This window comes from Miscanthus floridulus, chromosome 16 (genome assembly GCF_019320115.1).
Source record: "Miscanthus floridulus cultivar M001 chromosome 16, ASM1932011v1, whole genome shotgun sequence".
NCBI classification, from domain to species: domain Eukaryota; kingdom Viridiplantae; phylum Streptophyta; class Magnoliopsida; order Poales; family Poaceae; genus Miscanthus; species Miscanthus floridulus.
In genome coordinates this window covers 3,177,681-3,196,642 of record NC_089595.1, presented here as the reverse complement: position 1 = coordinate 3,196,642, position 18,962 = coordinate 3,177,681, and the positions used below count along the sequence as shown (strand labels likewise).

At 42.1% G+C, this 18,962-nt stretch overlaps 1 pseudogene; it reads right to left on the bottom strand.

The window, feature by feature from the left end:
- LOC136513299 (uncharacterized) overlaps window positions 1-18,962 on the bottom strand; it is a 218,825-nt pseudogene that overhangs the window by 31,561 nt on the left and 168,302 nt on the right.

The window sequence follows — 18,962 nt, the reverse complement described above, 5'->3', positions numbered from 1 at the left end:
CATTTCAATCACAGTCTCTCTTGCATCTTGCAAGAGAACCTATATACAGGGGCTATCAGACCTTTGGTGCTTTGATGAATGCTGCCATTGCTATGGAGAGACTTCAGCGTGACTCTCAGGCTAAGTGGAAGCACAAGAGGGTGATCACTGGGTCTTCTAGTCACCCACAGTCTCACAAGGTACATGTTGTGAGGAGGGTGTCCTATCACTCTCTGGGTGGACAGTCGTCTCGCTAGACTCAGCAGACTCACCAGGCACCTCCCACTTAGTACCGTGCACCTACTCAGCGGGTGCAGCAGCCTCAGGGACAACAGGATCCGCCTTGTCAGGAATAGGGGAACAAGCTAGGTGCTTGTTTCAAGTGTGGCAAGGAAGGCCTCTATGCTCGTGAGAGCCCAGAACTAGCTTACTCAGTCTTCTCAGCCTTCAGCCAACTCTTGTTTAGTCAAGAGGACTATCATCAGGAAGAAGGTGCCCGTGAGCCACTCGGGATAGGTTAACTTCACTGAGGCTGAGGAGATCCCGCAGGGAGAGCCCGTGATGGCTGGTATGTTCACCATTGATTCCCACCCAGCATATGTATTATTTGATTCTGGTGCATCACATTCATTCATGAGTATGGGGTTTGCACAAAGGCATAATATATCTACTATGGCTATTCCTATTGCCTATAGAATTAGAACTCCGGGTATGTAGTTGTGCATTAACACTCGAACGGACATAGTGAGACTAGTGCTAGCAACTCACTCTTATCGTCTCTAGTTCATGTTATTGCCTAGGCAAGGCATAGATGCAATTCTAGAAATGAACTGGTTGAGAAGTTATGGGGTAGTCTTGAACCTTAGGCAGAGAATTGTTGAGTTGAAGCTTCCTTCTTCTAAGGATAGAATGTCTCTCCTTATGCCTTCAGTCCCCACCTTGTTAGTTATTGCTCATACTGAAGCCTTTCCTAACCTTGCCTCTATTCCTATGGTTGTGAGTTTCTAGATATTTTTCCCAAAGATCTACCTAGGTTACCACCGGATCGGGATGTGGAGTTTGCCATTGAGTTAGAACCTGGTACTGCTCCTATTTCATGGCGTCCTTACCTCATGGCTCCAAATTTAGCAAGTGTGAGTTTTGGTTGGATCGAGTGTAGTTTTTGGGACATGTCCTAACACCTGAAGGCATCTCTGTGGATCTTAGCAAGGTGCAGGACGTGTTAAATTGGAAATCTCTAGTCAGTGCATCAGATTCGTTAGTTCCTTGGTCTTGCTGGGTATTATTAGCGCTTCATCCCTAATTTTTCCAAAATAGCTCAACCAATGACCAAGTTGCTCCAGAAGGATGTCAAGTTTGTATGGAGTCCGGCTTGTGAAGGAGCTTTCCAAGCCCTGAAGAAGTTTCTTTCCTCTGCTCCTATTCTTGCCCAACCAGATATTGATAGGCCGTTTGATGTGTATTGTGATGCCTCTAGGACTGTACTGGGATGTGTGCTTATGCAAGGTGGACGTGTGATCGCTTATGCTTCATGTCAGCTAAAAAAGCACGAGTTGAATTATCTCACCCATGATTTAGAGCTGGCTGTAGTGGCGCACGCTCTAAAAATTTAGAGACATTACCTGTTGGGAAACAAAGTGCATATATACATGGATCACAAGAGCCTTAAATATATTTTCACTCAATCTGAGTTGAATATGAGGCAACGGAGGTGGCTTGAGTTAATCAAGGATTACAATTTAGAAGTTCATTATCACCCTGGAAAACCTAATGTGGTAGCTGTTGCCTTAAGTCAGAAGTCGCATCAAGTTGAAGAAGAATCTTTGTCTCTCAACCATTCTAAGGTGTTAGCCCATATTGCTCTAGTATCGGATTTACTTGAGCAAATTATCATAGAGCAAAGGCAAGATGCTTCGGAAATTCCACATATCAAGAAGTTAATTGTTGAAGGGCGTGGTCCTCATTTTAGTGTTGATGATCAAGGTGTGGTGAAGTTCAAGAACCGATTGGTGGTTTTCTCAAGTGAGGAGCTTAGGAGAAAAATTTGGATGAAGTTCACAACTCCAAATTATCCATTCATCCGGGAAGTAACATGATGTATCAAGATTTGTGTCACTTGTATTGGTGGCCAAATATGAAATAGGATATTACCAAATACATCTTAGAATGTGACATTTGTGGAAGGGTTAAGACAGACCATATGCGTACGCTTGGATTTCTACAACCCTTGCCTATCCCTATTTGGAAATGGGAGGATATTTCCATAGACTTTGTTGTGGGTTTGCCCCGCACGGCAAAGGGGTATTACTCTATTTGGGTCATTGTGGATCACCTTACCAAGTCCGCTCATTTCCTCTTGGTGGATACAAGGTATTCAGCCAAGAAGTATGCTAAGCTATATTTTGATTGGGTTGTGACCCTACATGGAGTTCCTCTTACCATTGTTTCTGATAGAGGACCAGTCTTTGTCTCTTGTTTCTGGGAGCAGCTCCAGAAATGTCTTGGTACTCGTCTCCTCAGAAGTTCAGCTTATCATCTGCAAACTTACAGTCAAATAGAAAGGGTCAACCAACTACTTGAAGACATATTGAGAGCTTGTGCCATTTCTTTTCTAGAAAAGTGGGACGAATGCTTGACTCTAGATGAGTTTTCTTATAACAATGACTATCAAGAAAGCATTCATATGGCACCTTTTGAGGCCCTGTATGGCAAGAAATGTAGAACACCCCTTAACTGGGTTGAAGTAGGTGATCATGGTTACTTTGGACCTGATTTTATTAAGGAAGCTCGAGAGCAAGTTAGTGTTATTCAGAGTCATTTGAAGGCAGCTCAGAATCATCAGAAAACTTATGTGGACAAGCAAAGAAGACCCTTGTAGTTTGAAGTTGGTGACCATGTGTAACTAAAGGTATCCCCGATGAGAGGTGTGCATCGGTTCGAAATCTGTGGAAAGTTAGCTCCTTGTTATGTCGGACCTTATAAAGTTTTGGAGCGATGTGGTGCGGTTGCTTATCGTCTCCAACTTCCGAATATTTTGTCAGCAGTACATAATGTCCTTCATGTTTCCCAATTAAAGAAGTGTTTACGAGTTCCTGAGGAAGTGGTGGAAATTGAAAGACTCCCTCTCCAACTTGATCTTTCTTATATTGAGCATCTTGTCAAAATCTTGGATGAAAAAGAGAGAGTTACTAGAAACAAAGTGGTGAAATTTTATAAAGTCCAGTGGCAAAATCATTCAGCGGATGAAGCAACTTGGGAATAGGAGAGTTATATTCTAGAGCATTATCCCCTTCTTCTCCCCAGTGTGCCGAGGTAATAGTTTATGTTAAAAGCTCACTCTTACCCTTTTTCCTACACTAGCCACTCACATGAAATCTCGGGATGAGATTTTGTTTAGGGGGGAGCGTTGTAACACCCTCGGTGTTACACCCTAAATCATTTACTAAAACATGTCATGAGCATCATGTTTATGTGTTAATGCATATGATAGAATGTGTAGATAAATTTCTTGTAACTTAAAATGATCAATAAAAATGCTAAATGAAAGTTGATTCAATAGCTCATGTATATCAAGTAGGATTGAAAACCAATTTTTATTAAGCAAAAATACTATAGAACATGTGTGTGATACTTAAATAAAGTTTGGAATTTGAACTTTGTAGATGACAGTGAAATACTTGTTGTTGAAAAATGATATTACTAACTAATATTTCTACTAGCCTAGAAATTGCAAATTGAAATCAAGTTCAGCTCAAAAACTTAGAAAAATTTTCAAGTTTGTCAATAGCTAGACATGGCTATGTTTAGCAAATTATTTCGAGAGATTGGGTTAAGGGGTGATGTAGTGTTATAGCTCGATTTGGTAGTCTCATATGCCATCTTGAGTATGGTGAAGATGGTTTGGCTCCTAAGGCAACCGTTTAGTTGTTATGGATGCTTTAAAATTTGTGCACGACTTGGTCTCGGGCTGGTTGGCTGTGTGGGCGCGGTCACCACGCTCGGGCACTGGACATCACCACGCCAGTCATGCATGTGTGTGCTGCCGCCCGTGGCCAACCATGGCTGCCTCTGGCCTGGCATAGAGCTGCTGCCGCTTGCCCCGCCCACGCCACAACGAAGCCACTGCCGTCGCCATCACCTCGTCATCGTGTTCGCGCACTGCTGCCTCGCCGTAGTGCCGACCCGCCTCGTGCCATGATGCAGCTACTGCCACTGTCATCGCATCATCGTCACAACCACGCCTGTCCACTGTACCCTCTGCACCGCTGCCGACCCAGTGCGATGCCGCCACTGCCGTGCCCACGTGGCCGGGCTCGCCGTCGCCTTGCCATTTTTGGCGCTGCACCCCACAGGCCATGGCCAGTAGGGGACGCGCGCGCTTGTCCTTTGCATCTATGCGCATGCCTTCCCAGTCACACCGAGCAAATCCCGCCAAGGCGAGGTCGTGCTGTGCCACCTACGGTCTGTCTCTCTCTTTCTCCCTCCACTACCGCCGTCAAGTCGTGCAATCAAATTACCTAGCGAGCGATCACCTCCATTCAATTCATAGCATCCATGGCTTCACCATCATGTCCACTTACTGCCCGACCCCACCCAGCTTTGAAGCGAGCATGGCCAAGCTCCAATTTTGGAGTTTCCCCATCGCCGTGCCGATAAGGCGGCGTCTAGCCATGGTTGTGGGCAGCCCTCCTACCGTCCCTCCCGAGCCAATTCACCTGCACCATTAGCTTCACCTTGCCTCCCTCTCCACCTTGCGCACGTCGGCGGAACCGCTACCGCCTCCCCGTCGTTGCTGACGCGACCATGCCACCGTGGTGCGCCACCGCACGGCTCGGCCACACGTGGCCAGCCCTCCTCCGCAATCCCCTACCCCAACCGTCACCTCGGCTAGGTCCATGGTAGTCTACTGATGCTCCCTCACTAGTCAGTTAGGTTCTTAGGTGCTCTAGATCACCGGGGTAGCTCCCTCACTGCAACTTGCTCCAGCGCGTCCCGCCACCCCTCGCCGCCGCTTAGCGTAGCCACCAAGATCGGTGATTGTGATCGACCCATTAGGTGGGCCCACACAAGTCCCAGGTGGCCGGCGTAGGCGCCCGGTGCCGCCGCTCGCCGCGCCACCTTGCACTGAGTTGCCGGGGGTACGCACGGGTGAATTAGGGAAAGGCCAGGAGGTTAAGTGAGAAGTTCTGAGAGAGGAGAAAATAGTGTTAGTACTTAATTATAATTCAGGATAAGATCGAGGTCTCTTTAGCAATCTCGCCAGCACACGTAGGATTCCCCCCGCCGCGGGCCATCTTGCGCTGCGGGCCGACCTCGTGTGGCCCACACCGTGGGCCGCCGCGCGCTCTCGCACGCGCACTGCGTCGCGTGGGCCACGCGTGTGGCCAGCATGAGAGAATACGTTTTCTTTTTCATGAGGAAATAGAAATAGTTTTCTAATTTAATTTTTGAGCTAATCTTTGGTAAATCATATAAAATCATGTAGGTGTCCAGAAATTGTGAAACAAATTTTGTTAGGTTCCTAAAATTGTGCTCTATCTGCTAGTGTATTTAGTTCATACATGTACATGTTGATACTAGGAGCTATTAAATCATTTGAGAGTGCTCAATATTATTAAGTTAATTATTGTAGGAATTTTTTTGGTAAATTGGTGATAGCTTTAGTCTTGAAAATTTTCTAGTAGCTTCATGGCATTATTATGTGCTCACTATAATTTTTGTAGCTTTAGAATAGACTAAACATTAGGATAGTTAAATGCTCTTTGTTTCAATATACATTAAATCATTAGTAGAAATAAAGATATATCCTTCATTTGTAAAGCTAGGGTTTGTTAGTTGAACCCAACACTGTGCTTGGTAAAGATGATAGTTAGCTTAGTACCTTAGTCATTAGAGCTAGCTTAGTAGCATAGTATGCGTATTCTTAGTTTAGGAGTTGCTATTGCTTAAATGCTAAGTGTTGCAGCATCATCGCATGCATGTAGAGAACGAGTTGGCGGAGATCGTGACCACCGGCGATCACGAGTTCCAAGAGAGTGTCGAGGAGTATGAGGAGGAGATTCTTATGTAGGAGGAGGTCCTAGAGCCGCCACTGACTGACCCAACTGACACCGCGCCTACCTAAGGCAAGCCCTGGTGCATAACCCTTATTTTTTATAATCATTGAATATATATATGTGATGTGCATTTACGTTATAGGAATTTTATGAAAACCACATGCATAAATATAACAGTCCTAAGAGTCTTACTAGTGCAGGTTCGAGTAGCTGCTATGCTTAGGTTTTCGGTAGCATGAGTAACCTGTCGTTACTCACAATAGGTGATTATTATTACCCTCATAATAAAATGATGAAAGGAAAAATAGAGACAGGGCAGGGATATGGTATGGGTATTGGTGGGTGTAATAGGTTGTGTCACGCGGCCAACAGGGCTTAGCTTGGTTACACTATTTTCCCTGTCCGTGTCGATTAAGGACCGTCCATTGTTGCGGATGGTAGTCAGGTCACAGACTTATTATCCTAAGCACATACTTGCTTATGGGAGTGGGAAGGCTTGTTACACTCTTGTCGTGGGTTCCGGCTCTTTTTGGACTGACTAATTGGAGGTGGGGATAGGTGGAGGTCTAAGCACAATAATGAGATCGGGTCTCAAGTGTGGGGGCTTGGAGTCCAAGTTTGGATGGGGACCTGGACCCCTTGACAGGAGTGGAATGGGTTGGTCTTGTTTGTGCCTGGGGTACAAACGGGGCATGTGTTTCAGGGTACCCAGCTGGGATACATTGGTTCACCAATCAACATTTCCGTGAGACGGTACGACTTGGCTATGGTCTAGCACCGTAGTAAGAACTAAAAGATGAAAGATGGTGAAATGGTTCTGATGGCTCAACCCTTGCTTGAAAGTAGAACAGGTGCTTACCTAGAATGGTTAGCTAATAAAGTAATCACGCCTGCTAATAAAACTTGACTGTAAGGATGAACTATTAGTAATGCTTTTTGCAAACAAAAAGAAAACAACAAACCCAGATTGCCTATCGTACTCATTCGAGTCGGGAAACTATTCCCACCAGTCGGGTATGTCTTGCGAGTATATTGTGTACTCAGGGTTTATTTTACCCCTGTTGCAGGTGCAGCTTGAGGAGTAGCTCTTGTGTGGAGGATTCTTCTAGTGGGCAAAGACGGATCCTTGTATCATTTCTGCTAGATGTTTATTTTCATTCCGCTGTTTAATTTTCGCACTCTGAACTCTGGTATTGTAAAAAATAATTTCCAAGAACTCTTGTTGTAAGAAATGGACTAAGTATTGTAAGCTTGTACTCATTATTTGATTCTGGATGTAAAACATGGATGGTTTCTAGTTCTCCCTTGGGGTGTGCTCGACGGAACTGTCCGATGTAGCTAACTTTTGGGGTGCATAGTGTCTAGTGGAAGACGAGCGCATCCGAAAGTGTGTTATTTTTTACAGTTCTGCCTCATCTGCCGATGTCTGTCTTCATGGAGTTTAGGTCCAGTCCAAATGTTCACGGTGCTCCCAGTTGTCACACCCGATTTTAAGGATAAAATGGGATGCATAATCTTATGTGTGCTCGGAGATCAGTCACACACATAAGCCGACAAATTATAAATAGTATCATCACAAGTGTATATTACATCACAAATAATAAGACAAAGTCTTCACATAAATGTAGCAGAAGTATAAAGAAAAATCTCTTGCGGAAGCTCCATATCACAGGGACATCAACTGGTTGACCACAAGTCTAGTAATCCTCAGGAAAGTCATCATTACCATAGCCATCTATTACCCATCTAGGATTTTTATCCAAATAATGAAAATAAACAAGCGTAAGTACGTGTCGTACTCAACAAGTGTAACATGGGGTTCATGAGGCTCAAAAAGGCATGACACAGGTTTAACAGCATTCAGCTTTTAATTGTCACAATTTTAGCATAAGAGTAGCAACAAGTTGTTTTAATCCCATAGTAAACACATTATCAATGTAAACATGAATAATGAATAGCATAAACAGATAATTCTTAGTGATTATCTATTCCATAAGGGTCCAAGGCCACTGGTGACCGTGAGCACGGCTGATATACCAGTTTTACACTCTACAGAGGTTGTACACTTTCACTGTGAGTCGTGATACCCATATGCCCAGGTTAATTACTCCCAAAACACTTCCAAGGTGAGCAGGCAGGGGTCACTATGAAGCTTTTTAAAGGTTCGTCTAACAAGTTAGGGCCATTAGATTCACTCGGCAAATAGCTATAGGAACCCCCATGTCGAATGGCACAATTTCATCACGGCTATACACATAAGAGTAGAGGCTGCCCTATACTCAATTCGGCAAGCCATTCTTATGCCATAAAGGTAACCTCTAACAAGCTAGAAAAGGTCCTCATACTGAGCTAAAGCCAGAGCCATGTTGCCCTCATAGTTGTACTGTAAGTACCGGATGTTTGCTTACAGATAAGTCCTTAGGGAGAGGAATCTGAAGCATTTAGAAAGTAGCTAAATACCCTAGCCCCCTGTTTCCAAGTTGATAAAAAGTCATGTTTTAATGTTTCTTGCATATACCATTAGTCAAGTTACAAGATCATGGTTTAGTTCAGCACTAGCAAACCGACCCAATGTATATCCCATAGGAGACAAGGTATAAGTTTAATTCTAGGGAATCCCAACCAAGGTGACACATGCAATATGAATTAAATGTATTAAAGTTGATAGGAAACAAGGATGATCCCATGCTATACTTGCCTTGAACAAAGTGTTCCTACTGATCCTGCTCATCAAAGTATTACTCTTGATCACCCACAAATAGCTCACCGTCTATACTCGATAACCACAGCAACATACAAGCATCCAGAAGCAATCATGTATAGAAAACAAAGGCTATAGATTAGAACAGTACACCAACAACATAAAATCAAGATGAAAACTTTGTAAAACAAATCTATGTATTGCTACGAACACACAGACACGAAGATCACAAAAATCGGAGCTAAAACAGAGAAGTTATGGATTAACACTACAAGAAATCGTAGGATCTATGACGATATGTTATCATCATAAATTCTTATATATTTGTCATAGCAGTTATATTTATGACGACTGCATGACGAAAAACCATTCGTCAAAGATCATGCGTGGTAAATCATGTTTAATGATGACTGCATGTTTTTTCATCATAATTTTTAATGACGATCTAATTAAAGAGTCGTCACTAAATGTCCTATGGCCTGGCTAGGCCCATGTACTAAAAAAGGCTATTACTGGGCTAAATATAATTACGAGCCTAATTTATTATATGCCAAGCCCATTTACAGAAATAAAATTGATACTAATTTCTAGGACATAATCTATTTTGCAACCTTTATATTTAGTGGGCCAACAACCATCGAGCCCAAACATCAAAAAGGTTATATATTTAGTTACAATGCCGCCCATACAATTTTTTCAGCCCACACAATTGAGCCCATATATTTTCAACCCACATATTTCAATCCATATACACTTATAATAATATAGTTACAATACACCTGAAATAAATCATTTATAATAATAATACATATGCATATGTTACTGGCTCTTCTAAATTAAGCACCAACAACTGTACTTTTGCCATCTGCAAGCATTACATTAAAAAAAGATCGCAATAAAAGAATGTTTTAATAGAAAATACAATCTTTGGTTATCCATCTTCCCTGTTTATGCAAGGTCTATACTGCAGCATCATGGACAAATCCAGCAGTCCTGTCATCATGAAATAAAAGCACTTATTCAGATGTAAATATGATCGAGGTACTGACAGCTTGCTAAAATTGATAGACATGTATGTAAAAGATTATCTAATCCACCATTTTAGAAATTATCCAAATGCAAACATGCTATCAACATAAGATCTGTAGTATACAAAGCTACATCAAAAATCGAATGATAACTGAACAACTATCTTGAGATGTGAATCTCATTACAAGTTATACAAACAATACTAAAAAATTGCAAGTTAATCAAAGATTTTTTTCCATCAACTCACCAAAAAGTAGTATATACTATTTACTATATAATGCCCTTTATTTTCACATAGCAGGAACTGTACACGGGATACCAACAACTATATATCAATGCAGCTAGAAGTACATGGGAGGCCAACAACTATACCGATGCAGCTAGAACTACAGCAAGGGCAGGTAGGAGCAGCGCGATAAGAGATTCTAAGGCAACATCTGTAGCATAAAAATGCATGAACCTGCATTATATGGCATGGACAGGAACCTGCAAGGCAAAAATGGAGTAAAGTTTGCAAGGGAAAAGGCAATGTAATCTTTAAATCCAGTACCAGGCTAACAACGACAAAGTAAAATTGTGGCAGCGCATAGACAAAATTTAAAGGTAAACAACGAAAGGGAACGGCCCATCAAGAAGGCAGGCTTCAATTCTCTAAACCTCGTTGCCTGAGCAACATGCTGATACAAAATCAGTTAGACATGGAGGAAATCTATCTGATAGCACATTGGAATCAGTAAATGAGTTTACGTGGCAAACATAGAACAATAGTCATAATGCTTGAATCGCTAATTCATGTGGAACTGTAGACCTGAGAAGCAACAGAAATCTCATGTAGGCAGGCGGCCAGGCAATATGAATCAATAGACGCAGGGACTACTGAGACTGACGCAATCTAAGCCATGCAATCAATTTGTACATGCAGGGTCCATTCTGACTGAGCTAATGTAACCATAGTAAGGACACGATGAAGCAGAAGAAAAAAACACTGAAACGTAGATTGGTCTCCACTTTCTAGAGATGAACCTATACTATAGCAGCAGAGGGGGGAGCAGAAAACGTGAAATTTGTACCTAGTAGCACAGATTTGAGGATCAAAGAGGCACTCAAACCATGGCTTGAGGAGGAAGCACCCAGATCCGGCCTGTGGACTCCTTCGCGTCAGGTAGCTAGCAGCCGAGGAAGAGAGTGACGGCCTCGCTCCATCACCGGAGAGCGGTAGCAGCAAGCGGCGCCGATGTAGATCGAAGGTCGTTCCGCCGAGGGAGAGCGGTAGCGGCAGTGGCAGACGGCGTCGGCGTAGGTCGAAGGTCGAAGGTCGCTCCATGGAGGACCAGGCCGGCCTCTTTGACAAATGTCTTTTGCACAATCTGCATCCACCAATTTGGCATACATGACAAACAAGATCGAGGCAAGCAACGGAAGAGGGGAGAGGGGCGCAGCGCAGGGATGGATCCGGGACCTTGGACTTGACGGAGCGCTTGATGAGGAACCACAGACCAGGCACGGGAAGAACAAAGAGCCCCAACGACGTGTAGTACCTCGCCTATGAGTACCCTGTCCCGCCGCATCGAGCAGGACCGCGGCGTGGTCCAGCGACGCGTGCACCAGGGCGCTACGGACTCGCCTCCTCGGCTCGGCTCGCCACCGGGGGCGCACGGAGACTACCGCGCCCCACGGCGGCGCCAGCAACCCGCCGCTGTCGCCCGCCCGATATAGTGTGCCCCCGGCCGGTGACGCGGGCCAACACCCGATCTGGCGAGCCCCTGGCCGGAGACGTTCGTCGGCGCCCGATTTGGCGTGTCTACGGCTGAAGAGGGAGAGGCATCACGAGAGAGACCAGGGAGGGAGGGTGGCGCGGTGAGGCTCGAGCACAGCCTTGAGAGGAACGAAGGGGATTCCCTGGAGACTATTATATGCTAGGGTTTTCTGATCGGGATCATTTTTAGCCATCAGATCATGAATCGAGTGGCTGTGGGTGACTAGGCTGATATGGGCCGCAACGAAGTTATTTTATTTTTGTTTTTTTACAGAATTAAAAATATTTAGGTATAGCAAATGATTTCAAACAAAAAGGTCACCAACAACGAAGTTATAAAATTCATCCAGATTTACAACTTTTGTATTGGTTATTTTTCCATCCGACTTTGTATGAACAATTCAAAATTTAAATTACAAAATAAGAGAATTTTGAATAGAATTCTAGGATAGTAAATGATTTCAAATGAAAAAGTCATCAACAAAAAAAGTTGTAGAACTAATCGAGGTCTACAACTTTTCTTTTGGTCATATCTTCATCCAATATTGTTTGAACAATTCAAAAGTAGGACTATACATCATTCATTACACATCTCTCACTTAGCCATATAACATTTGAAGAGGGATGTTACATTTGTGAACATCATTCAAATGTGAGAGATGTTACATTTGTGAACAACGTACAGTAGCGCTTTGTTAAAATTACGTGAAACTTTTATGCGATGATTAGACACCAAAAATATATTGGCATGCAAGTTTGTAGATTTTTCTGACCAATTTTAGACATTACTACATTCATTTTATGGTAATTCAACAAATAATTACAATAATAAATAAATTTGGTCAGATAATTCTAAAAATTGACACACCAACATATTTTCAGTCAAAAAGCATTCCATAAAAATTTCAAGCAATTTCAATAAAGTGGGACTATACATCCTTCACAAATAAAAACATCTCTGACTTAGTCATATATCTATTTTGCGATGTATCCATTTGTGAACAAATGTGTAGTATTGTTTTGTTAAAATCGATTGAAATTTTTTATGCAATAATTATACATCAAAGTCATGTTATCACGCAAGTTTATAGATTTTTAAGCATTGTATAAAAAATTTAAGCGATTTCAATAAAGTGGGACTATACATTCTTCACAAATAGAAACATCTCTCACTTAGTCATTTAACTATATGTAAGATGTATCTATTTGTGAATAATGTGTAGTATATCTTCAAATGAGTTGGGATAATAAATAGTTTCAAATGAAAAAGTCATAAATAAAAAAGTTGTAGAACTCATCGAGACGTATATTTTTTATTTTAGTTATTTCCCATCTGACTTGTTTGAACAATTCAAAATTCGAATTTTAAAATATGAGAGATGTATAACTTTTGTTTTGATCATTTCTACACTGTCCCAGGCTTCTATCAGGGTGGATCGATCTCTGGTCACGGATCGATGTGTTTTTATAAAAGATTTTTCTTCTCATGTCTTTTTATTTTTTTATAAGCAAAGGATGGCTAATGACGCCATAAAACATTCATGGAATCACAAAGCTGTGGTTTTGGTTGCCGAGAGAGAATCCTATAAATATAGTATTATTATACAATAAATTATCGAATTCCTTTTCTAGGTTAGTAGTAATGCGTGGCCTTGTTGATGGCTTTAGCCAAGGTTCGATCGCTCATGAGCACACAGCGTGTTTTTTTTTAAAAAAATACGGCGCGGCCCGGCTGTTTAAGAGGCCCATCTCCTCTTGGGATTCGGGTGCGGGATGTTTTATTGTTCATCTAATTTAGGTTCAGGAATAAATAAAATAAAACACTAGCATAGACATAAACACATGTCTTGTCTGGTGGTCAAAGCTATTGGTGGTTAGGTGTGAGGTGCGCAGGCCTACTGGGGTCAATTTGTGTGCGCAGGCCTACTCTGCTGCCCCCACGTGGACACCAGCCTACCTATTGGCTTAGGCAATCTTCAAACCTGGTAGAAAATAGATATATACAATAACTTGTATAGAAAATAATTACATGCTGATATCTTGATTCAAATCTTGTCACTGTCTTGTTTTATTTTATTTTCTAGAGCTTTCAGCTCTACCTTATGAAAATTATATCTTTTTTATATGACCTAAGAGGAAGATGATTTTTTTGTTCTATTTTCCAAAAATAACTTTACATATAGAGCTTTTTTATATGACGTGAGATGAAGATGATTTTTTTGTTTTTCGAAAATAGCCAGAGCCCATTAAAATACAAATGATAATGGGACCAAATATCTAATTTATAGGTAAATAAAATTACAAACTAATATTATCAATAATTTATGACAACTTCAAGGTAGCATGTTATGACGGAACATAGATCATCATAAACAAACTACTTCTCTTGGTTATGACGATTTTTATTGCGTCTTAATGACGAACACAAAATTTTCGTCAGAAAGTTATTCTCCTCCTGAAAGTCGTCATAAAACAAAATGACTTATTGACGAATTGACTCATCGTCACAAAAAAATTGTCATAGATCCTCAAATTTCTTGTAGTGTAAACAAGATTTCCTTCATTAAAATAATAGATTAAATCTAACCTCGAATTTTAAAAGTTGAAAACATGTCTAACAGTAGGATAAACATGTAGATTAGGCAATTACGAATCCAACACAACTTGAACGGACCAAATCGGAGTTAAAACGAAGATTTTATGGCTAAAACAAGATCAGTGGTATTTTTGTAAATGAACATAACTCAATTTTGATTTAAAATAAATAAAATCAGATTTTGAATTTGGGCTAGGACAGCGGATGGAACATTCTAGAAACTAGGGGTCTCTATAGCAAAAGTATAGGGATGACGGGTTCTATACTAGAAAACTTCAGGGTCTCTTTTGCAAAACAGACGGCCAAAGTGGTATTAACTGATCTAAGCCGTCGGATCATGACGGACGGTTCAGAATAGATCGGGAGGGGAAACAGAGGCGCGCGGCGGTGCTGTCACCGGAAAAACAGGGGACCTCGCCGGCGTTCGTCGTTCTCGACGTTCCAGGCATCATCGGTCGCATGGAAAGCACAGGAAGCAAGAGGAAAGGAAAGTGAACTTACCATGACAGTTTACAGCAGCGAGGAACAAACAAAGATGGCGGATGGCTCAAAATAGCTGTGGTGATGGCGGCGATGCTAGGGCTTGGCGTGGCGCGGCATCTCGGTGAGGCAGCTGCAACTCCGAAGCTTGGGATGGGAGCGGCACGATGCGGGCATATGATATTTATGGCCGGGAGCGGCTTGGGGCACATGGCAAGGATGAGGCGTGGTGGCGGCGGACTTCCGATGGCGGGGGAGTCTGGCGCGGAAACGAGCTAGAGGTGGGGAAGGCGACTGACAGGCAGGACCCGGCTGACAGAGGCACAGGGCGCGGGAGAGAGGAACGGCGCGGGCGCAGCTGCTGGGCCGGCCAGCGGGATGGGCCGTGAGGAAAGGAACTAGGCTACGGAAGGAAAGACCGAGCGGGCCCAAAAGAAAGGGAGGAGGAAGAAATCTTCTTCTTTTTTCAATTTCGTTTTCAAATCCAAATTCCAACCAAATTCAAATTCTTTTGCAAATTTTGATCAAACCCAAGCATCACAAAATAAATATGCATTAGCATGAATGCACAAGCATGTATGTAGACCTTATATTTGGTTTTAATTTTAACAAATTTATTATTTTTCTAAGTTTGCATGCTCACGAAATGCATAAATAAATCATTTTAAGCTATTTTAAAAGCTTGCAAATTTTAGGGTGTTACAATTCTACCCCCTCTTAAAATGAATCTTGTCCTCGAGATTTTGACGAAGCTTACTCAAAAAGATGTGGGTATGTTTTCCTCAAATCCTCTTCTCTTTCCCAAGTAGTCTCATCTTCTGTATACCGATTCCACTGAACCTTACACATCTTTATAACTCGGCTCCTTGTAACCCTTTCTGCCGTCTCCAAAACCCTTACCAGAAATTCCTCATAGGTGAGATCTTCCTTAACTATAAGCTCCTCTAATGGTATCTGCTCCTCTGGTACACGCAAACACTTCTTTAATTGAGACACATAGAACACATCATGTACACCTGACAAACTCTCAGGCAATTCTAACTGATAAGCTACTTCTCCACGTCTCTCTAAAATCTTGAAAGGCCCAATATACCTTGGTGCTAAATTTCCTTTCACCTTAAACCTTCTCACACTTCTCATAGGTGACACATTCAGGTAAACATAGTCCCCTATTTCAAAAACCAATTCTCTTCTCCTAGTGTCGACATAACTCTTCTGTCGAGACTGTGCCACTCTGAAGTTATCCCTAATCATCCTTACTTGATCTTATGCGTCTCTTAAAACATCCAGTCCGAACACTTGAGTTTCTCCCGTTTGATTCTAAAACAACGGGGTTCTACACTTTTGTCCATACAAAGCTTCGAAAGGTGCCATATTGAGACTCTTCTGATAACTGTTGTTATATGAGAACTCTGCATAAGGAAAACTTTTGTCCCAACTTGTACCATACTACAACGCACAAGCTCTCAACATGTCCTCTAAAATCTAATTAGTTATCTCAGTTTGTCCATCTGTCTGAGAATGATATGTTGTACTAAAATTCAACTTCGTTCCTAATGAACTATGTACTTGTTGCAAAAAATGAGATGTAAATTGAGTACCCCGATCAGACACAATTTTCTTGGGAACTCCATGTAAACACACTATCCTCTCTATATATAATTGGGCCAACTTCAGCCCTTTATAATGAGTCTTGACCGGTATAAAGTGAGCAACCTTAGTTAACCGATCCACTATCACCCATATTGAATCATAACCTTTCTAAGTGCGTGGTAACCCAACAATAAAATCCATACCAACTTCTTCCCACTTCCACTCAGGTATCTTTATTGGTTGTAATAATCCTATAGGTCTTTGATGTTTCACTTTAACTCTCTAACATGTATCACATAAAGCAACATATTCAGCCACATCCCTCTTAAGTCCATACCACCAATACTTCTCTTTCAGATCCAAATACATCTTAGTACTCTCGGGATGAATAGAGTAAGCAGACTCATGTGCCTCATGAAGAATTGCATCTCGTATAGCCTTATTCTTAGGCACACATAGTCTTTTCCCAAACCACAGAGTTCCATTATCATCTATACAGAAACCTGGTGCCTTACCAATCACTATGTTCTTCGCTATCTCCTTTAACCACTTATCCTGTAACTGACCCTTGCGTATCTCTAGCTCTAATGTAGGCTCTAACACTAACTCTACTGCATTAGTGACAAAACCCAAGTTTAGTTGCTTAAGTTCAGCACACAACTCACTTGCCATAGGCATCACTTGCACCTCATTGGCGTAACTCTTCCTGCTAAGAGCATCGGCCACAACGTTCGCCTTTCTAGGATGATAGTGTACTTCTAGATCGTAATCCTTAATCAACTCCAACCATCGACGCTATCTCATATTTAGATCTGTCTGAGTTAAAATGTATTTCAGACTCTTGTAATTAGTATAGATATCACTCTTATGTCCGATAAGATAGTGCCTCTATATTTTTAGAGCATGAACCACTGCTGCTAACTCCAAATCCTGAGTAGGATAATTCAGCTCATGCTTTCTCAACTGTCGGGATGCATAGGCCACTACTCTTCCTTCTTGCATAAGAACACATCCGAGACCTTGACGAGATGCATCACAATAGATTGAAAAGTTCTTGCTCAAATATGGCAAAACCAACACTGGGGCTATAGTCAATCTTTTCTTCAATTCCTCAAAGTTAGCCTGGCACTTCTCGGACCACACAAACTTAGCATTCTTCTCCAATAGAACTGTCATAGGCTTGGCAAGTTTAGAAAACCCTTCTATGAACCTTCTGTAGTATCCAGCCAATCCCAAGAAACTTCAAATCTCTCCCACATCGGTTGGTGGTTTCCAATTCAACACATCTCTCATCTTGCTTGGATCTACTGCTATTCCACCATTAGAGACAACATGGCCTAGGAAAGAAACTTCCTTTAACCAAAACTCACACTTGCTTCACTGAGCATACAACTTGTGTTCTCTGAGCTTTTGCAAGACCAACCTTAGATGTTTAGCGTGCTCTTCTTCTGTTTTGGAGAATACCAATATATCATCGATAAATACCACCAAAAACTCCATGAACACCTTATTCATCAAGTACATAAAGTATGCAGGTGCATTGGTCAAACCAAAGGACATAACGGTGTACTCATACAAACCATACCTCGTAGTAAAAGCTGTCTTGGGTACATCAGTTGCATGAATCTTCAACGGATGATAACTAGAATAAAGATCAATCTTAGAGAAAACACAAGCACCTCTCAACTGATCAAACAAGTCATCAATTCTAGGTAGCGGGTATTTTTTCTTGATAGTAACTTCATTTAGTGACCGATAATCAACACATTCTCTGGGTACCATCCTTCTTGTCAACAAATATAATCGGTGCTCCCCAAGGTGACGAACTAGAACGAATGAAACATCTCTCCTGTAATTCCTTTATTTGTTTCTTAAGTTCCTCTAGTTCATTAACCCCCATTCTATATGGACACTTAGCTATAGGTGTAGTTCCTGGTAATAATTCAATAATAAACTCAATGTTTTGGTTAGGTGGCATACCTAGCAAGTCATCGGGGAACACATCCAGAAACTCATCCACTATTGGGTCCTCCTTATTGACGTAATCATCAAGCTGGTTCACTGTGGCTGTCGGTTGTGCTTGTACTACAACATCAACACTGATTCTATCCCCATTCGGTACGGTCACAACAACTACCTTCTCCTGACACTGAATTACTATCCGGTTTTGCTTCATCCAATCCATACCCAGATGTTCTCAACACAATGGGGCTCACTTTGAACTCTACCCCCCTTAAAGTTAGACTAGTTGGAAGACAATGAGAAGAAGCTTGCATACTACCTCCTAGTGAGTTTCCTAATATGGGATTTTGCATGGCACATAAGGGTATGCTATGCATTCTGACAAATGCTTGTGATATGAAAGAATGCGAAGCTCCAAAATTAAAAAGAACAGTGGTAGGAGTGGAATTGACATCAAATGTACTGAGCATGACTTCTGGTTCCACAAGCGCCGTCTCTATAGACACATGATTCACCTTTCCCGTGTTGGGTGCTGGCTTCTAAGGTGTTCCCTTCCGATTACTATGCTGACCCTGGGGTGTTAGCTGATTCTGCTTCCTAGGACAATGGTTAGCATAATGCCCAACTTCTCCACAATGATAGCATACGTTCGGGGTGCTAGGTGCACTGGTCTTCATGGGAGTGTTGTTAGGCATTCCCTGGCATTGTGTCTGCTGGCCACTCTGCTGCTGGGGACGTTGATTGCCATTCTGCTACTGGTACAGTGGACGCTGCTGGTTCGGGTTGCGCTGAGGGTACTGACCATGATTC